We start from the raw sequence: 19786 nt of genomic DNA, 5'->3' as shown, positions 1-19786 counted from the left end.
ATATATTCTCTTTCTTTTCGTTGGTAGCCAGTGTGATAGAAAAACTTAAAAGAAGGGATTTCAACCCTTCAACCCATACCTTTCATTCTTCACTTGAGGAAACTGAGAGTTGTTTTACAATTAAAATTAGGATGAGGTTGCCTGATGGAGAAAGAAGTCTTTCAGTAGTCATCAGCAGTCCAGGATTTGACCCTTGCCTTCAAATAATTTTTAATGTAATTGTACAGAGCACTGAGAGTTCTTTGAAAGGTACACTCAGAGAAACCAAATTCAAAAGCAGTAGATTTGTCATTTAAAAATAAAAACTCCTAAAAAAAGGATGTCACTCAATTTCCATTAAAATATTCACCAAAACAAATAAAAGGTTTGCATCATTATTGAAAAGTAAGGCTAATAGTCAACATATAATAAAAACTGGGGGCCATTTTACTAAATAAATAATCACTTAGACCAGATTTTAAAAACACAATTAATGGGTAACATATGTTTTGCTCACTGAGCCAAAGCCACGATGGGGAAGTAGGAGGAGCCCTGGCCAAGCCTGCCGCACTGACCTCAGCTCCCATGGGCTAGCCAGTTAGGGGAACCAAGCCCGCAGCCCTTGAGGCTTCTTTTCGTCTCTGCAAACTACTGTCATAAAAAACCCGCCACCAATATAAACGTAGGAAATTTTTAAAAGAGCAAAATGTTTGAAGATCTTTTAAAACATAAAGAGCCAAAGCAATCTGAGAAGTCGGCAGTGTGTCTAGAGACACATTCTCTTTAGATTATTGGAGCTGATCTGACAGAGGAGGTGAAGGGGTGGGAGGCCAGTGGGGAAAAGGATTCTGGGCAATCCTGCAAAGCTTGCCTTTATCTAAGTGTATCTGGGGGCAGATGGTGCAGGCTAAGCTTGTGGTGGAGCTCTACAGCTGGGACAAAGCCTGGATAACATCCCCCTGTCTCTCTGAACCACAGCCCAACTGCAGTGCCCTTCTCTGCTCAGACCTGAGTGGATCTGCCTACATGCCTTAAGGAATCCTTTGTATGTGGTTAATATTTGCCAGGGCCTCAGCCACACCCAAATGCTCTGTTCAGTTCAGTTCAGTCCAGTTCAGTCACTCAGCCGTGTCCAACTCTTTGCAACACCATGAATCGCAGCACGCCAGGCCTCCCTGTCCATCACCAACTCCCGGAGTTCACTCAGACTCACGTCCATCGAGTCAGTGATGCCATCCAGCCATCTCATCCTCTGTTGTCCCCTTTTCTTCCTGCCCCCAGTCCCTCCCAGCATCAGAGTCTTTTCCAATGAGTCAACTCTTCGCATGAGGTGGCCAAAGTACTGGAGTTTCAGCTTTAGCATCATTCCTTCCAAAGAAATCCCAGGGCTGATTTCCTTCAGAATGGACTGGTTGGATCTCCTTGCAGTCCAAGGGACTCTCAAGAGTTTTCTCCAACACCACAGTTCAAAAGCATCCATTCTTCAGTGCTCAGCTTTCTTCACAGTCTAACTCCCACATCCATACATGACCACTGGAAAAACCATAGCCTTGACTAGACAGACCTTGGTTGGCAAAGTAATGTCTCTGCTTCTCAATATGCTATCTAGGTTGGTCATAACTTTTCTTCCAAGGAGTAAGTGTCTTTTAATTTCATGGCTGCAGTCACCATCTGCAGTGATTTTGGAGCCCCCCAAAAATAAAGTCTGACACTGTTTCCCCATCTATTTCCCATGAAGTGATGGGACCAGATACCATGATCTTCATTTTCTGAATGTTGAGTTTTAAGCCAACTTTTTAACTCTCTAACTGTGAACTTCCAGTTGTTCAAGCTGGTTTTAGAAAAGGCAGAGGAACCAGAAATCAAATTGCCAACATCCGCTGGATCATCGAAATAGCAAGAGAGTTCCAGAAAAACATCTATTTCTGCTTTATTGACTATGACAAAGCCTTTGACTGTGTGGATCATAATAAAATGTGATCTGGAAAATTCTGAAAGAGATGGGAATACCAGACCACCTGACCTGCCTCTTGAGAAATTTGTATGCAGGTCAGGAAGCAACAGTTAGAACTGGACATAGAACAACAAACTGGTTCCAAATTGGAAAAGGAGTACGTCAAGGCTGTATATTGTCACCCTGCTTATGTAACTTCTATGCAGAGTACATCATGAGAAACGCTGGGCTGGAAGAAGCACAAGCTGGAATCAAGATTGCCGGGAGAAATATCAATAACCTCAGATATGCAGATGACACCACCCTTTGGCAGAAAGTGAAGAGAAACTAAAAAGCCTCTTGATGAAGGTGAAAGAGGAGAGTGAAAAAGTTGGCTTAAAACTCAACATTCAGAAAATGAAGATCATAGGATGCTAAAAAGACTAAGTGTATGACAACTATTTAAAAAAGGGGGGGGGGGTCTGGAAGAGTTTCTCTTTATTCTAGGACAAATAAACCTAAATAATCAACATGTCTGTGTGGACCAGATTAACATTCCTAATAGCTTCCTTTCTGCCACTGCCTGGGCTGCCAGCCCTCCATAAAAGTTCACTGTTGACAAACTCTTTGGCTCTGGAGAACTCTCCAGGCTCTGCCACCCATTTTTAGTTGCTCCCCCATCTGGTTTCTCTGGTTTCTGTCCCAGAGGCTCATAACCAGATGCTCCTCCTTCTTAACCTGTGGTGCTGGGCCCATTTCATCTCGTGACATCTCACATGTCTCTTCCCAGGTGGCTTCATTTGGCTTCATGAACTTTGGTCTGTGAACAAGAAAACCTCATTCTGGGGATTTTCACAGAATTCTTACTGCATCCAACCAAGGTACAGAGCTACAGGCCCCCATTCCTAGGAAGGCAGGACAACACAGAACAAGCCAATAAAGACAACACAGAGGAAGCCAATAAAGACAGAGAGGGGGAACACTGCTTCAGGGCTTAAATGGAAAACTTTCCCTGAAATAAATTTGCTACAGGAAACAGAAGAATATTGTAAAATACACTTGTTGTATACTCTTTTAAAAAAGACAAACTTGAGCTCAGGCAAGATGAGACTGCATGGAAACCAAAATCACAAGAGCCAAACTGAAATGTTTGTTGGAAAAAGAACAGCGAATCTGATACAACAAATCATCCTATTGTTGATGTGAGGAAGGAATTTGAGAAGTGATCCCAGGACATGGAACAAAGGAAGGAAAGTGCTGACCAAGGTATTAGAGAGGGAATCACAAAACCAAATCTTGAATAATCAGTTCCCCCAGAGGGCAAAGCCACACAAAAGGAACAGAATAAATAACTCAAGGGAAAAATAAAAGAAATCAATGTGTTCGGGAAGAATCTTTTCCCAATATTTAAAAGAAACTTGAGTCTAGAGATTTAAAAAAACAAACTCACCACATTGTGCATGGATAAGAGTCATCCCTGGAGAGAACTCCTTTCCCACCCCTCTTCCTCCTCCTCCTACACACCTCCCCCCAGCAATGGAGGCAAACCCAGTTACAAAGCCTGATTCAAATCCACTTCTGCCATGAAGCAATTTCCTGATTTTCTTAACTCTTGCACTGCTCTCTTCAAAGGTTGCAAAGACATTTGATCAGATTCTGTCAGAACTGATTATAACAATGAAAGTTTCTGTGTTAATGTCCTCTAAGAAGCAGATGCCAAGAAGGGATGAAACGTGCAAGTATGTTATGATGGGGAAACACCTGCGGGAGAACGTGGGGAGTAGGTGGGTGGCTGGGAGTGTGGGCAGAAGTGATGTAACTCTTAACTCAAACTTAAGGAGAAGGGGAGGGGCAGAAATGTCCCAGAATGTTGTGCGATGCTTGCAAATGTCGGGCTGCTGGGGAGTCTGAGAGCAAACCTTGGCCAGTAGCTTGGTCCAGCGTCTCTCAGGAACCAGCTCCCACCGAGTCATGTGGTGGGAGGGGTGCATGGGAGGTACGTAGATGTGGAAACTCAGCAGCAAACTTGAGAACACGACAACTAAAGCCCTTGGATCAGTCACATGCTCTGTAGTTCGTCTGTCAGATAATGTCTCATGGCCACCATGCTGCTGCTAAGTTGCTTCAATCATGTCCGACTCTGTACGACCCCATAGACGGCAGCCCACCAGGCTCCCCTGTCCCTAGGATTCTCCAGGCAAGAACACTGTAGTGGGTTGCCATTTCCTTCCCCAATGCATGAAAGTGAAAAGTAAAAAGTGAAGTTGCTCAGTTGTGTCCGACTCTTGGCGACCCCATGGACTGCAGCCCACCAGGCTCCTCTGTCTATGGGATTTTCCAGGCAAGAGTATTAGAGTGGGGTACCATTGCCTTCTCCGCATGGCCACCATAGTGGTCAATAAATATGAATTCAGCATTCAGTTATCAAGCAACTAAGCACCAAGTGCCACCCCTAGCACAGAAAAAAGTGCGCATGCTCCAAACACAAAAATGGTAAAGGCTGAATTCTTTCATGTACAGAGTTCAAAATCTAATGAGAAGACAAACATGGAAATCTGCAATTAGTGCATGAAAGTGTGAGTGTAGAGGCATGTCCCAAGTGCTCCAGAAACAATAAACTATGCCTGCAAAGTAAGATAGCTGTTAAGAATGTCCAAGAATGCACAGAGATTCCATCAGAAGAAAATTGCCTGTTTGATGGGCTCTTATTGTTTATCTCAAATCTCTGTAGCCCCTCCCTAGGGGAGGGGTGTACTCTCCTCACTAATACCAGACTTGACCAGATGGAATGTGAACAGAAATGGCTCAAGGCACTTCTTGGGAAGCTTTAATAGACAGACCTTGGTGTGGCTGACATGCTGTCTGTTTTCTCTGACCAGAAAGCATCCAGAAAGGCGGTCTCATCAGCCTGCATTCCAGAATGAAGATGACATGAATCAGAGCAGCAGCTGTCTTGAAAGGAACACATAGCATGAGTGGGAAATAAGCCATTAAGATGTGTAAGCACAGCAGAACCTAGCACCTTGGCCTGTATCTGATTGATGCAGCGTTGGAGGTGCATTAGAATCCTGTCCTACTCTCCTTTGACATATTTCAGATGTGGTAGATAACCTATAAGCAGTCGAGTCCCAGATCTTAACTAGGGAGCAGAAATGAACAAATCTGGCTTATAAAGTGTGGATAAGAAGCACTGTAATTATTCAGAGAAGACTCTCTGAGAGCTAATCAATGACAATGATGGGCAGTGAGGGTAGAGGAAGGGTGGATGTCCGTGACCTGCAGGGGAGAGGACAGTGGGCGGGTAGAGTTGGTGCTGCTGCAGCCCCCACACCCTCTGCCACAAGGGAGACGGAGGAGCTGAAGAAGTAGAAAGTTCCTTCAGGATGTGCATGTGACAGCATTCAGTAAGTTCTTGGAAATACACATTTGAAGTTCAGATAGTATGCATCTGAGTTGCTGAATTTTAGATAATTTAAAATTATCTTTCCTTTTCCCCAAATGGCCACTGTGAGTTTAGTTCAGTTCAGTCGCTCAACTGCATCTGACTCTTTGCGACCCCAGAGACTGCAGCATGCCAGGCTTCCCTGTCCATCACCAACTCCCAGAGCTTGTTCAGACTCGTGCCCGTCAAGTTGGTGATGCCATCCAACCATCTTATCCTCTGTCATCTCCTTCTCCTCCTGCACTCAATCTTTCCCAGCATCAGGGTCTTTCCCAATGAGTCAGTTCTTCACCTCAGGTGGCCAAAGTGTTGGAGCTTCAGCTTCAGCGTCAGTCCTTTCAATGAATATTCAGGACTGATTTCTTTTAGGATTGACTGGTTGGATCTCTTTGCCATCCAAGGGACTCTCAAGAGTCTTCTCCAACACCACAATTCAAAAGTATCAATTCTTTAGTGTTCAGCTTTCTTTATGGTCCAACTCTCACATCCATATATGACTACTGGGAAAACCATAGTGAGCAAGATGGCAGAGTAGAAGGACACACACTCATCTTCTCCTGTGAGAACTCCAAAATTGCAACTTGCTGCTGAACAACCATCTACAGGAGAATGTTGGATCCCATCAAAAAAGATACCCCACATCCAAGGGCAAAGGAGAAGCCCCAGCAAGCCAGTAGGAGGGGCAAAATTGCATTTAGAATCAAACCCCATACCTGCCAGAGATGTCCAGAGGACTCAAACAAAATCTTCTATGCACCAGGACCCAGAGACCCCACATAGACTGAGCCAGACCTGCCTATGAGTGTTTGAGTGTCTCCTGCAGAGTAACAGGCTGTGGCTGCAGCAGACCTGGGTCACACAGTGTGTGACATAAGCTCTCTTGGAGGAGGTCACCATTAACCCTACCATAGAGCTATTGAGAAGACAACCCACAAACTGCAGAACAATTATACCAAATAAATTCTCATACTGTTAAAAAAGTTCTAGGACCTACAGCAGATTTCCCATCCTGGGGAAATGGAATGAGAACACCCAGGGAATTGACTACAAAACTTACACAAGTTTGGAGAAACAGACTATTGGAGGGCACAAACAAAACCTTTTGCACACCAGGACTCAGGAGAAAGGAGCAGTGACCACACAAGAGACTAATCCAGACTTGCCTGTGAGTTTCTAGGAGTCTTCAGTGCAGGTGTGGGTTGATAGTGACCTGCTGCAGGTTTGGGGGCACTGAATACAACAGTGTGTGCTCAAGACCTTTTACAGGAGGCCGCCATTATCTTCATTACCCCTATCATAGTTGGGTCTCAGGTCAAACAGCAGGGAGGGAATACAGCCCCACCCACCAACAGAAAATTGGATTAAAGATTCACTAACATGGCCCTGCCCATCAGAACAAGACCCAGTTTCCCCCACAGTCAGTCTCTCCCATCAGGAAGCTTCCACAAGCCTCTTATCCTTAATAGAGGGCAGGCAGAATGAAAACAACAATCACAGAAAACTAATCAAACTGATCACACAGACCACAGCCTTGTCTAGATCAAAGAAACTATGAGCCATGCCGTGTAGGGCCACCCAAGATGGACGGGTCATGGTGGAGAGTTCTGACAAAACGTGGTCCACTGGAGAAGGGAATGGCAAACCACTTCATTATTCTTGCTTCGAGAACTCGAATAGTATGGCAAGGCCACTATGAGTAAGTTTGGCCTATTAAGAAAATGGCTGGTGGTAGGGGAGGAGTTGCCCACGTTCTAGACCACAGGGTCATCACTTGTACAGGCTTTCCCTACTCTCTCAGCGGCCTTGATTATGAACTTTTTTTAGCTTTTCTTTTTTCTCTTACACAGATACAGAGGGATGAGAATTCATCTTAGTTCACATTATCATCATTGATCCTTGAAAGTCCTCTTCTCTCATTTTTTTTAAATTTTAAATTTATTTATTTGTTAAGAAGAATAATTGCTTTAAAGAATGTTGTTGTTTTCTGTCAAACTTCAACATGAATCAGCCATAGGTATACACATATCCCCTCACTTTTGAACCTCCCTCCCTTCTCCCTCCCCATCAAACCCCTCTAGATTGATACAGTGCTCCTGTTTGAGTTTCCTGAGCCATACGGCAAACTCCCATTGGCTATCTATTTTACACATGGTAACGTATGTTTCTGTTTTACTCTTTGCATACATTTCAACCCCTCCTCCCCTTTCCCCACGTTCATAAGTCTATTCTCTATGTTTGCTTCTCCTTTGCTGCCTGGTAAATAAATTCTTCAGTACCATTTTTTTAGATCGCATATATATGTGTTTAGTTAAGTTCAGTTCAGTCGTTCAGACAATTCCAACTCTTGCGACCCCATGTACTGTAGCACAACAGGCTTCCCTGTCCAACACCAACTCCTGGAGCTTATTCAGACTAATGTCCATCGAGTCGGTGATGCCATCCAACAATCTCATCCTCTGTTATCCCCTTCTCCTCCCGCCATCAATCTTTCCCGACATCAGGGTCTTTTGTAATGGGTCAGTTCTTCACATCAGGTGGCCAAAGTATTGGAGCTTCAGCTTCAGCATCAGTCCTTGCAATGAATATTCAGGACTGATTTCCTTCAGGATTGACTGATTGGATCTCTTTGCAGTCCAAGGGACTCTCAAGAGTCTTCTCCAACACCACAGTTAAAAAGCATCAATTCTTTGATGCTCGGCTTCCTTTATAGTCCAACTCTCACATCCATATATACTGGAAAAATCATAGTTTTGGCTGGAAGGACTTTTGTTGGCAAAGTAATACCTCTGTATTCTAATATGATGCTTACCTTGGTCATAGCCTTTCTTCCAAGGAGCAAGTGTCTTTTAATTTCAAGGCTGCAGTCACCATCTGCAATGATTTTGGAGTTAAAAAGAAAAAAAAAATTAAAGTCTCTCACTGTTTCCATTGCTTTCCCATCTATTTGCCATGAAATGATGTGACTGGATGCCATGATCTTAGTTTTCTGAATGTTGAGTTTTAATCCAACTTTGTTACTCTCCCCTTTCACTTTCATCAAGAGGCTTTTGAGTTTTTCTTCACTTTATGCCATAAGGCTGGTGTCATCTGCATATCTGAGGTTATTGATATTTTCCCTAGCAATACTGATTCCAGCTTGTGCTTCACCCAGTCTGGCATTTCACATGGTGTATTCTGCACATAAATTAAATAAGTAGGCTGACAATATACAGCCATGACATACACCACTCCCAATTTGGAACCAGTCTATTGTTCCATGTCCAGTTCTAAAAGTTGCTTCTTGACCTGCATACAGATTTCTCAGGAGGCAGGTCAGGTGGTCTGGTATTTCCATCTCTTGGAGAATTTTCCATAGTTTATTGTTATACACACAGTCAAAGGCTTTGGCGTAGTCAATAAAGCAAATGTTTTTCTGGAATTATCCTGCTTTTATGATGATCCAGAGGATATTGGCAATTTGATCTCTAGTTCCTCTGCCTTTTCTAAATTCAGCTTGAACATCTGGAGGTTCACAGTTCACGTATTGCTGAAGCCTAGCTTAGATAATTTTGAGCATTACTTTGCTAGCTTGTGAGATGAGTGCAATTCTGCAGTAGTTTGAACATTCTTTGGCAGTACCTTTCTTTGGGATTGGAATTAAAACTGACCTTTTCCAGTCCTGTGGCCACTGCTGAGTTTTCCAAATTTGCTGGCATATTGAGTGCAGCACTTTCACAGCATCGTCTTTTAGGATTTGAAATAATTCAACTGGAATTCCATCACCTCCACTAGCTTTGTTCATAGTGAAGTTTCCTAAGGCCCACTTGACTGCATTCCAGGATGTCTGTCTCCAGGTGAGTGATCACACCATCATAGTTATCTGAGTCATGAATATCTTTTTTGTATAGTTATTCTGTGTATTCTTTAGGATATGATATATATCTTTCTCTTTCTGCCTTACTTCACACTGTATAAAAGGTTCTATGTACATCCACCTCATTAAACCTGACCCAAATGCATTCCTTCTTATGGCTGAGTAATATTCCATCATGTATATGTACCACAACTTCTTTATCCATTCATCTGTCAATGAACATTTAGGTTGCTTCCATGTTCTAGCTATTGTAAATAGTGCTGCAATGAACAATGTGGTACATGTGTCTTTTTCAGTTTTGGTTTAATCAGGATTTATGCCTAGGAGTGGGATTGCTGGGTCATATGGTGGTTTTATTCCTAATTTTTAAAGGAATCTCCATACCTTCTTCCATAGTGGCCGTATCAATTTATACTCCTACCAGCACTGAAAGAGTGTTCCCTTTCCTCCACACTCTTTCCAGCATTTATTGTTTGTAGAGTTTTTGATGAAAGCCATTCTGACTAGTGTGGGGTGATATCTCATTGCAGTTTTGATATGCATTTCTCTAATAATGAGTGATGTTGAGCATCTTTTCATATGTTTGTTAGCCATTTGTATGTCTTTGGAGAAATGTCTCTTTAGGTCGTCTTTTTCCCACTTTTTGATCGGGTTGTTTGTTTTTCTGGTATTGAGTTATATGAGCTGCTTGTATATTTTGGAAATTAATCCTTTGTCAGTTTCATTTGCTCTTATTTTCTCCCATTCTGAGGGTCTTCTTTTCACCTTGCTTAGAGTGTCTTTTGCTGTGCAAAAGCTTTTAAGTTTAATCAGGTCCTGCTTGTTTACATTTGCTTTTATTTCTGTTACTCTATGAGGTGGGTCATAGAGGATTCATAGAACACCAATGTTTTCCTCTAAGAGTTTTATAGTTTCTGGTCTTACATTTAAGCCTTTAATACATTTTGTGTTTATCTTTTCATTATTTTACATGTAGCTGTGCATTTTTCCCAGCACCATTTATTGAAGAGGCTGTCTTTGCCCTATTGTACATTCTTGCCGCCTTTGTCAAAAACAAGGTACCCAAAGGTGTATGGGTTTATCTCTGGGTTTTCTATCTTGTTCCATTGGTCTATATTTCTTTTTTTGTGCCAGTACCATACTGTCTTGATGACTGTAGCTTTGTAGTATAATCTGAAGTTAGGGAGGTTGATTCCTCCAGCTCCATTCTTCTTTCTCAAACTGCTTTGGCTATTCTGGATCTTTTGTGTTTATATATGAACTGTGAAATCTTTTGTTCTAGTTCTGTGAAAAATGCAATTGGTAATTTTATAGGAATCATGTTGAATCTGTAGATTGTCTTTGGTAGTATAGTCATTTTCAAAATATTGATTCTTCTTACCCAGGAACATGGAATATCTCTCCATCTGTTTATGTCATCTTTTATTTCTTTCATCAGTGTCTTATACTTTTCTGTGTACAATTCTTTTGTCTCCTTAGGTAAGTTTATTCCTAGATATTTAATTATTTTTGTTGCAATGGTGAATGGGATTGATTCCTTAATTTCTTTTTCTGATTTTTCATTGTTAGTATATAGAAATGCAAGTGATTTCTGTGTATTCATTTTGTATCCTGCAACTTTGCTAAATTCACTGATTAGCTCTAGTAATTTTCTGATACCATCTTTAGGGCTTTCTATGTACCGTATCATGTCATCTGCAAACAGTGAGAGCTTTACTTCTTTTCTAATCTGGATTCCTTTTATTTCTTTTTTTTTCTCTGATAGCTTTAACTAGGACTTCCAGAACTATGTTGAATGATAGTGATAAAAGTGGACATTCTTGCTTTGTTCCTGATCTTAGGGAGAATGCTTTCAGTTTTTCACCATTGAGAATAATGTTTGCTATAGGTTTATCATAAATGGCCTTTACTATGTTGATGTAGGTTCCTTCTATGCCCATTTTTTAAAGAGTTTTAATCATAAACTGGTAATGAATTTTGTCAAAGGCTTTTTCTGCATCTCTTGAGATTATCATAGAGCTTTTATTTTTCAATTTGTTAATGTGGTGTATCACATTGATTGACTTGAGTCTTTGGAAGAATCCTTGCATCCCTGGAATAAACCCAACTTGATCATGGTGTATGAGCTTTTTGATGTGTACCTGAATTCTGTTTGCTAAAATCTTGTTGAGGGTTTTTGCATCTATGTTCATCAGTGAAATGGCCTGTAGTTTTCTTTTTGTGTGTTGTCTTTGGTTTTGGTATCAGGGTGATGGTGGCCTCATAGAATGAGTTTGGAAATGGTCCTTCCACTGCAATTTTTTTAAAGAGCATTAGCCCTTCTCTAAATGTTTGATAGAATTCTCCTGTGAAGCCATCTGGTCCTGGGCTTTTGTTTTTTGGGAGATTTTTTAACACAGCTTCAAATTCTGTGATTGTAGTTGGGTTGTTCATAATTTCTATTTCTTCCTGGTTCAGTCTTGAAAGACTGAACTTTTCTAAGAATCTGTCAATTTCTTCCAGGTTATCCATTTTATTGCCATATAGTTGTTCATAATAGTCTCTTATAAATCTTTGTATTTCTGCATTGTCTGTTCTAATTTCTCCTTTTTCTCTAATTTTGTTGATTTTATTCTTCTTTTTCCTTGATGAGTCTTGCTAAAAGTATGTCAGTTTTGTTTATCTTCTCACAGAACAAGCTTTTAGTTTTATTAATCTTTACTATTGTTTTTTTCATTTCTTTTTCATTTATTTCTGTTCAAATCTTTATGACTTCTTTCCTTCTACTAATTTGGGGGGGGGGGCGGTTTGTTCTTCTTTTTCCAGTTGTTTTAGGTGTAAAGTTAGGTTGTCTAATCAATGTTTTTCTTATTTCTTGAGGTAGAATTGTACTGCTATAAACTTCCCTCTTAGAACTGCTTTTGCTGCATCCCATAGGTATTGAGTTGTCATGTTTTCATTGTCATTTGCTCCTAGAAATTTTTTTATTTCCCTGTTGATTTCTTCAGTAACTTTTTGGTTATTTAGAAATGTGTTCTTTAATCACTATGTGCTTGTGTTTCTTACAGGTTTTTTCTTATAGTTTCTAACAATTCATATTCTTATAATTTATATAATTATAATTTGTAATTTATATAATTTATATCTTATAATTTATTTATAATTTATATCTGTTCTCATAACATTGCACTTGGAGAAGATGCTTGATACAATTTCAATTTTATTAAATTTAGTGAAATTTGATTTGTGACCCAAGATGTGGTCTGTCCTGGAGAATGTTTCATGTGTACTTGAGAAGAAGGTGTGTCCTTCTGCATTTGGATGGAATGTCCTGAAGATATCAATGATATTCATCTCATCTAATGTATCATTTAAGACTTGTGTTTCCTTATTAATTTTCTGTTTTGATGATCTGTCCATTGGTGTGAGTGGGGTGTTAAAGTCTCCTACTATTATTGTGTTACTGTCAGTTTCTCCTTTTATGTCTGTTAGTGTTTGTCTTCTGTATTGAGGTGCTCCTATGTTGGTGGCATAGATATTTACAATTATTATGTCTTCCTCTTGGATTGATCCCTTGATCTTTATGTAGTGTTCTTCCTTATCTCTTATAATCTTCTTTATTTTAAGGCCTGTTTTGGCTGATATGAGGATTGCTACTCCAGCTTTCTTTAGCTTCCTATTTGCATGGAATATATTTTTCAATCCTCTACTTTTCTATCCTCTCACTTTCAGTCTATATGTGTCTTGAGGTCTGAAGTGGGTTTCTTGTAGACAACATATATATGGGTCTTGTTTTTGTATCCATCAGCCAGTCCGTGTCTTTTGGTTGGAGCATTTAATCCATTTACATTTAAGCTATTTATTGATATATATTCCTATTGCCATTTTCTTAATTTTGGGAGTTAATTTTGTAGATCTTTTTTCATCTCTTGTGTTTCTTAACTATAAAAGTCCCTTTACAATTGTTGTAAAGCAGGTTTGATGGTACTTAATTCTCTTAACTTTTCCTTGTCTGAAAAGCTTTTTATTCCTATATCAATTTTGAATGAAAGTTTTCCTTTTCAGTACTTTAAATATATCCTGCTAGTCCCTTCTGGCCTGCAGAGTTACCGCTGAAAGATCCACTCTTAAATGTATGGGGTTTTCCTTGCATGTTACTTGTTGCTTTTCCCTTGCTGCATTTAATATTTTTTCTTTCTGTTTAGTCTTTGTTAGTTTGATTAGTATGTGTCTTGGCATGCTTTTTGGCTTCCCTGGTGGCTCAGATGGTAAAGCGTCTGCCTGGAATATGGGAGACCCAGGTTCGATCCCTGGGTTGGGAAGATCCCCTGCAGAAGGAAATGGCAATCCATTCTGACTCTTGCCTGGAAAATACCATGGACTGAGGAGCCTGGTAGGCTACAGTCCATGGGGTCACAAAAAGTTGAACATGACTGAGTGATTTCACGTTCATTTTCTTTCTCTTTCACTTTCACTTTGGCGTGTTTCTCCTTGTGTTTATCCTGTATCAGACTCTTTGTGCCTCTTGGACTTCATTGACTATTTCCTTATCCATGTTGGCAAAATTTTCAACCATTATCTGTTCAAAAAATTTTTCATAACCTTTCTTTTTCTCTTCTTCTTCTGCTGCTGCTGCTAAGTCACATGAGTCGTGTCTGACTCTGTGCGACCCCATAGACGGAAGCCCACCAGGCTCCCCCATCCCTGGGATTCTCCAGGCAAGAACACTGGAGTGGGTTGCCGTTTCCTTCTCCAATGCATGAAAGTGAAAAGTGAAAGTGAAGTTGCTCAGTCGTGTCCTACTCTTAGCGGCCCCATGGACTGTAGCCTAGCAGGCTCCTCCGTTCATGGGATTTTCCAGGCAAGAGTACTGGAGTGGGGTGCCATCGCCTTCTCCGCTTTTCTTCTGAGACCCCTATAATTTGAATGCTGATGTGTTTGACATTGCCCCAGAGGTCCCTGAGATTATCCTCAGTTCTTTTTATTCTTTTTACTTTATTCTGTCCTTCAGAAGCCATTTCTACCATTTTATCTTCCAGCTCACTGATTCATTCTTCTGCTTCAGATATTCTGCTACTGATTCCTTCTAGAGTATTTTTAAATTCAGTAAGTTTGTTGTTTTTCTCTGTGTGTTTATTCTTTAATTCTTCTAAGCCTAACAAATTGATAGTTGTATTTTCTCCATTTTGCTTTCAAGGCTTTTGATCATCATTGCTATCATTATTCTGAATTATTTTTCAGGTACCTTGCCTATTTCCTCTTCATTTATTTGGACTTATGTGTTTCTAGTTTGTTCCTTCATTTGTGTAGTATTTCTCTGCCTTTTCTTTTCTTTTTTTTTTTTTTAATTTATTGCATTTGAGGTCTTCTTTTCCCACCCTTCAAGGTTGAATTCTTTCTGCCTTTTGGTTTTTGCCCTCCTAAGGTTGGTTCAGAGGTTTGTGTGAGCTTTGCATAGGGTGAGATTTGTGCTGAGTTTTCTTTTAGTTAGTTTGTTTGTTTTTCCTCTGATGGGCAAGGCTGAGTGAGGGGGTAATTCTGTCTGCTGATGATTGGGTTTGTATTTTTGTTTTGTTTGTTGTTTGGATTAGACGTCCTGCACAGGGGGCTACTGGTGGTTGAGTGATGCTGAGTCTTGGATTCAAGTGGTTTCCTTTGTGTGAGTTCTCAGTATTTGATACTCCCTAGGGTTAATTTTCTGATGGTCTAGGGTCCTGGCGTCAGTGCTCCCACTCCAAAGGCTCAGGACTTGGTCTCTGGTCAAGAACAAATATTCCACAAGTGGTTTGTTATGGCATTCAGTTCAGTTCAGTTGCTCAGTTGTGTCTGACTCTTTGCGACCCCATGAATTGCAGCATGCCAGGCCTCCCTGTCCTTGCCTTTTCATACTGTTCATTGAGTGAAGTCACTCAGTTGTGTCCGACTCTTTGGGACCCTGTGGACTGTAGCCTACCAGGCTCCTCTGTCCATGGGATTCTCCAGGCAAGAATACTGGAGTGGGTTGCCATTTCCTTCTCCAGGGGATCTTCCTGACCCAGGGATCAAACCCGGGTCTCCTGCATTGGAGGCAGACGCTTTAACCTCTGAGCCACCAGGGAAGCCTGTTCATTAAGTGAGGTTAAAACAAATACCCCAAAATGAAAAACCAAAGATGAACCCCAAAAAAATGGCAGTTACAAAATCAGGCAGATAGTAATTAAAATAATGGAATATACACATATACATATACACCGATAAGCAAAGTCAAAACGATCCAACAAAAATAAAGTACAGTAGATTGACCTGGTGAACAAAGGAAGTCAAAAGTTATATTTACCAGCTAGGAACAAAACTAACTAAAGCACAAGCTTGAAAACAAAACTAAAGCAAGGTGCCAAGTAAGGAATAAAGCAATGAAAACAAAACTAACAAATATGTTGAGAGGAAAGGAAATAAAGAAAAGCAAGAAAGATTACATATGCAAAGTTAAATAGAGGTAGATGAAGAAGATTTATATACATTAAAGATGAACTGCAAGGAGAAAAAAATAGTAGGAAAGAGAAATAAAGGAATAAACATAGAAAAATATAATAGTTTCAAAAACTAAAAATTAAAATTACAAAAAAGAGAAAAAAAAAAAAGAAAGAAAGAAAGAAAAAAAAAAAAAAAAGGCAAACTCCACAGAACTGCAAAAGCCCAATGCAAGGAAGAGGTTTATAACAACAATAAAAAGTGTGACTGAAAAGATACATATGCATATACACTCATAAGCAAAATCAAAACTGCCCAACAAAAATAAAGTACAATAGACTGACCCAGTGAACAAAGGAAACCAAAAATTGTATCTACCAGTTAAGAACAAAACTAAGCAAAGCACAAACTGGAAAACAAAACTAAAGCAAGGTGCCAATTGGGGAATAAAGCAATGAAAAAACTAACAAATAAATTGAGAGGAAAGGAAAGAAAGAAAAGAAAGAACAGATATGCAAAGTTAAATAGAGGTAGATGAAGAAGATTTATATACATTAAAGATCAACTACAAGGGGGAAAAAGCAGTAGGAAATGCTGATACATGAATACATGTAGAAAAATATAATAGGTTTAAAAAATTAAAATTATAAAAAGAGAAAAGAAAAAAGGAAGAAGAAGGAAAAAAAAAAAAAGCAAACTCCACAGAACTGCAAAAGCCCAATGCAAGGAAGAGGTTTATAACAACAATAAAAAGTGTGACTGAATATACACATATACATATACACCCATAAGCAAAATCAAAATTCTCTAACAAAAATAAAGTACAACAGGTTAATCTGGTGAACAAAGGAAACCAAAAATTATATCTACCAGTTAAGAACAAAACTAACCAAAGCACAAACTGGAAAACAAAACTAAAGCAAGGTGCCAATTGGGGAATAAAGCAATGAAAAAACTAACAAATATATTGCGAGGTAAGGAAAGAAAGAAAAGAAAGGATAGATATGCAAAGTTAAATAGGGGTAGATAAAGAAGATTTATATGCATTAAAGGCTAACTGCAAGAGGAAAAGATCAGTAGGAAAGACAAACAAAGGAATAAATGTAGAAAAAATAGTAATAGACTTAAAAAATTAAAATTAAAGAGAGAGAGAGAGAAAAGGCAAACTCTCCAGAACTGCAAAAGCCCAAAGTAGAGGCATAGTTTTATAACAATAATAAAAAAAAAGTGACTGAGGAAAAAAAAGCTTAATTAGATTTCATAGTGCCAATAAAATTGATAGCTACAACAGATGGGGGGAGGGAATCCAAAAGAATCTACAGAACAAGTCAAAAGATAAGAAAAATAAATATTTTTCTTGGGTCACTGCTGTCAGAGTCCTTTCCCTCGCTGGGAGTCACAGTCCACCTCCCTCGGATGCCCTCCAACACTGTGCTGATCTCTGGACCTGCTGTAGGTGCAGCTCAGATTCTAATCTGGTCCTGCCCTTGTGTGTTCTTGCCTCCGATGTTCACAGCTATCAGAGCTAGTGTGTTTTCTTTTGTGGGAGGTCTCACTGGCCTTTTATATATTCCATAGACACAGAGCCTGCCTAGCTGTTCATGTGGATTTATTTAATCTGCAGCTTGTACAGCTGGTGGGAAGGTTTTGGGTCTTCTTCCTTAGCCACACTGCCCCTGGGTTTCTATTGTGATTTTATTTCCACCTCTGCGTTTGGGTCAACCACTGGGGTTTGCTCCTGAGACTGCCTGGAGGACTTTAGTTTGCCCCTGTGAGGGCCAGCTGTGGAAGTGGTGCAGCTGCTTGAGTCACAGGGATTCTGGCAGCACCAGGTACTCAGGGAAGTTGGCACCTAGGGAAACAGGAAATATAGTGCTCTAGAAGGGTATGGCAACAAGTATTGGCCAATATCCTCCATAATTCTTGCCTGGAGAACCCCCCTGACAGAGAAGCCTGGCAGGCCAGTCTACAGGGTCACAAAGAGTTGCATATACAAGATTTTTCTTTTTGTCTGTGGCAGCTCTGCCCCAGTGAGAGTTGAGCATGAAGGTGGCATGCTTTGGCTTTCAGGGACTCTGGTGGCGCCAAGTGTGCAGGGACACGGACTGCCTCTGTTGCAAAAGTTATGGCCCTATCAGAGTCTTTTTTTGAGCTTCTTGTAGCTGATGATCAGAAACTTTTTTGGCCAGTCTTTCTCTGTAGCTCTGCCCATTCAGGCACTTAGAGGGCTCCCTTGCCTGGGGTCCTTCTGTGTTGTTCGGTGCATCATGCACATAGAGCGGCTCCCCTAGCTGGGGTCCTACTCTGTAAATCAGTACATCAGTCACTTAAGGAGCACCCTGGCTGGGGTCCTACTCTGTATTTCAGTGCATCAGACATTTGATGGGGCAGCCTCTCTACTGTTCAGCTGCCTATGCTGGTGTGTGGGGAGAGAGAGGCTATGGTGATGGCTCCAGCCCCTGTGAGTGACTCAGCAGTATTGCCTTGCTCCATGGCTGCCCAGCTTTCCTCCACAGGCATTTCCTACCACAGTCTCCTCCCTCACATCCCCTCAATCCATCTCTGCACCGTCAACAGCAGCCCTAGCCCTGGGATTGCTTCACAATCCCTTTATCCAGCTCCCAGCCACTGCACCTTGCAGGGGACCTGTGTCCCTGTCCGCGGTATGTATGGCTGGGCAAGGACTGTCTGATTCTCATCCCATTTAGGCTGCCACAGATCAGCTGTTTCACTGTAAGCCTTAAATGTTTCTCCCCTGACTCTATTGCTCTGATGTGAGGATTGGACCCCTGCTTCAGTTCCCCACCTGCTGAGAACAGGTCCAGTCCTACTAACACTCCTGTTTTCCCCCTATTTCCTTTGTCCTACTGAGTTTTTCATGGTTCTATATATTCTTTTCTTCTGGTTGTGTACTCCTGTTTGCTCTCAGCTGGTGTTCTACATGCATTTCTGTGTCTGAAGGTGTATTCCTGATGTATACATGGAGAGAGATGTACTCCATGTCCATCTACTCCTCCAACATTTTATTCTCTCCTAGCAAATTGTTCCTCTTCTTTCATGTTTTTAAAATTGTCTTTTATTTCCATCCTCTACTTCTAGGTTTTGAACTGTGGTGTTGAGAGTCCCTTGGACTGAAAGGAGATCAAACCATTCTATCCTAAGGAAATCAGTCCTGAATATTCATAGGAAGGACTGATGCTGAAGCTGAAAGTCCAATAATTTGGCCACCTGATGCAATGAACTGACTCCTTTGAAAAGACCCTGATGCTTGGAAAGACTGAAGGCAGGAGGAGAAGGGGACAGCAGAGGATGAGATGGTTGGATGGGATCACTGACTCGATGGGCATGAGTTTGAACAAGCTCCAGGAGTTGGTGATGGACAGGGAAGCCTGGCGTGCTGCAGTCCATGGGTTCGCAAAGAGTTGGACACGACTGAGTGACTGAACTGACTGACTGACTGCTAGCTCCCACTTCCCTATGATCAAGCATTCTAATTTAACATACACATTTTCATTTCTGTGGAGGGCTCATGATTTTTGATTGACCTAAGTAGTACTGCACTGTGTTTCACTGGGTTTAACACTTGACTGTGGCATAGACAGCAATTTTCCCTTCTACTTCCTGGTACTATCACCCTGGTCAACTCCAACTTCCTACTATTCAAACTGCACAACTGGGACTTGAACCCCCTGTCTTTTAATTAAAATCACATACCTGGGACTTCCCAGTGGTCCAGTGATTAAGATTCTATGCTCCCAAGGCAGGGGTCATGACATCAATCCCTGGTCAGGGAACTAAGATCCTGCATGCTGCACAACTTGGCCAGATAAATAAATAAAATCATATACCTGGTCTCGGAACTCAATGAAGCTCAGGTTCTTGATGTCTCATTGCATAAGGAATTCAGTGAGAGACCAAGCAATAAGTAAGTAGTGGATTAATTTAGAGAGGAATAGACAGAATGTGGTGCACATCAAAAGACCAGAGCAGCCCTGAGAGAAACAAACTCTACAGAGTGCGGACCATCTCAGAAGGCAAGAAGCCCCCAAATATGGCATGGCTAGTTTTTATGGGCTGGGTAATTTCATAGGCTAACAAGTGGGAGGATTATTCCAACTATTTGGGGAAGGGGTGGGGATTTCCAGGAATT

This window comes from Bos indicus, chromosome 22 (genome assembly GCF_029378745.1).
Source record: "Bos indicus isolate NIAB-ARS_2022 breed Sahiwal x Tharparkar chromosome 22, NIAB-ARS_B.indTharparkar_mat_pri_1.0, whole genome shotgun sequence".
Lineage (NCBI taxonomy): Eukaryota > Metazoa > Chordata > Mammalia > Artiodactyla > Bovidae > Bos > Bos indicus.
This window is presented reverse-complemented; position numbering follows the sequence as displayed.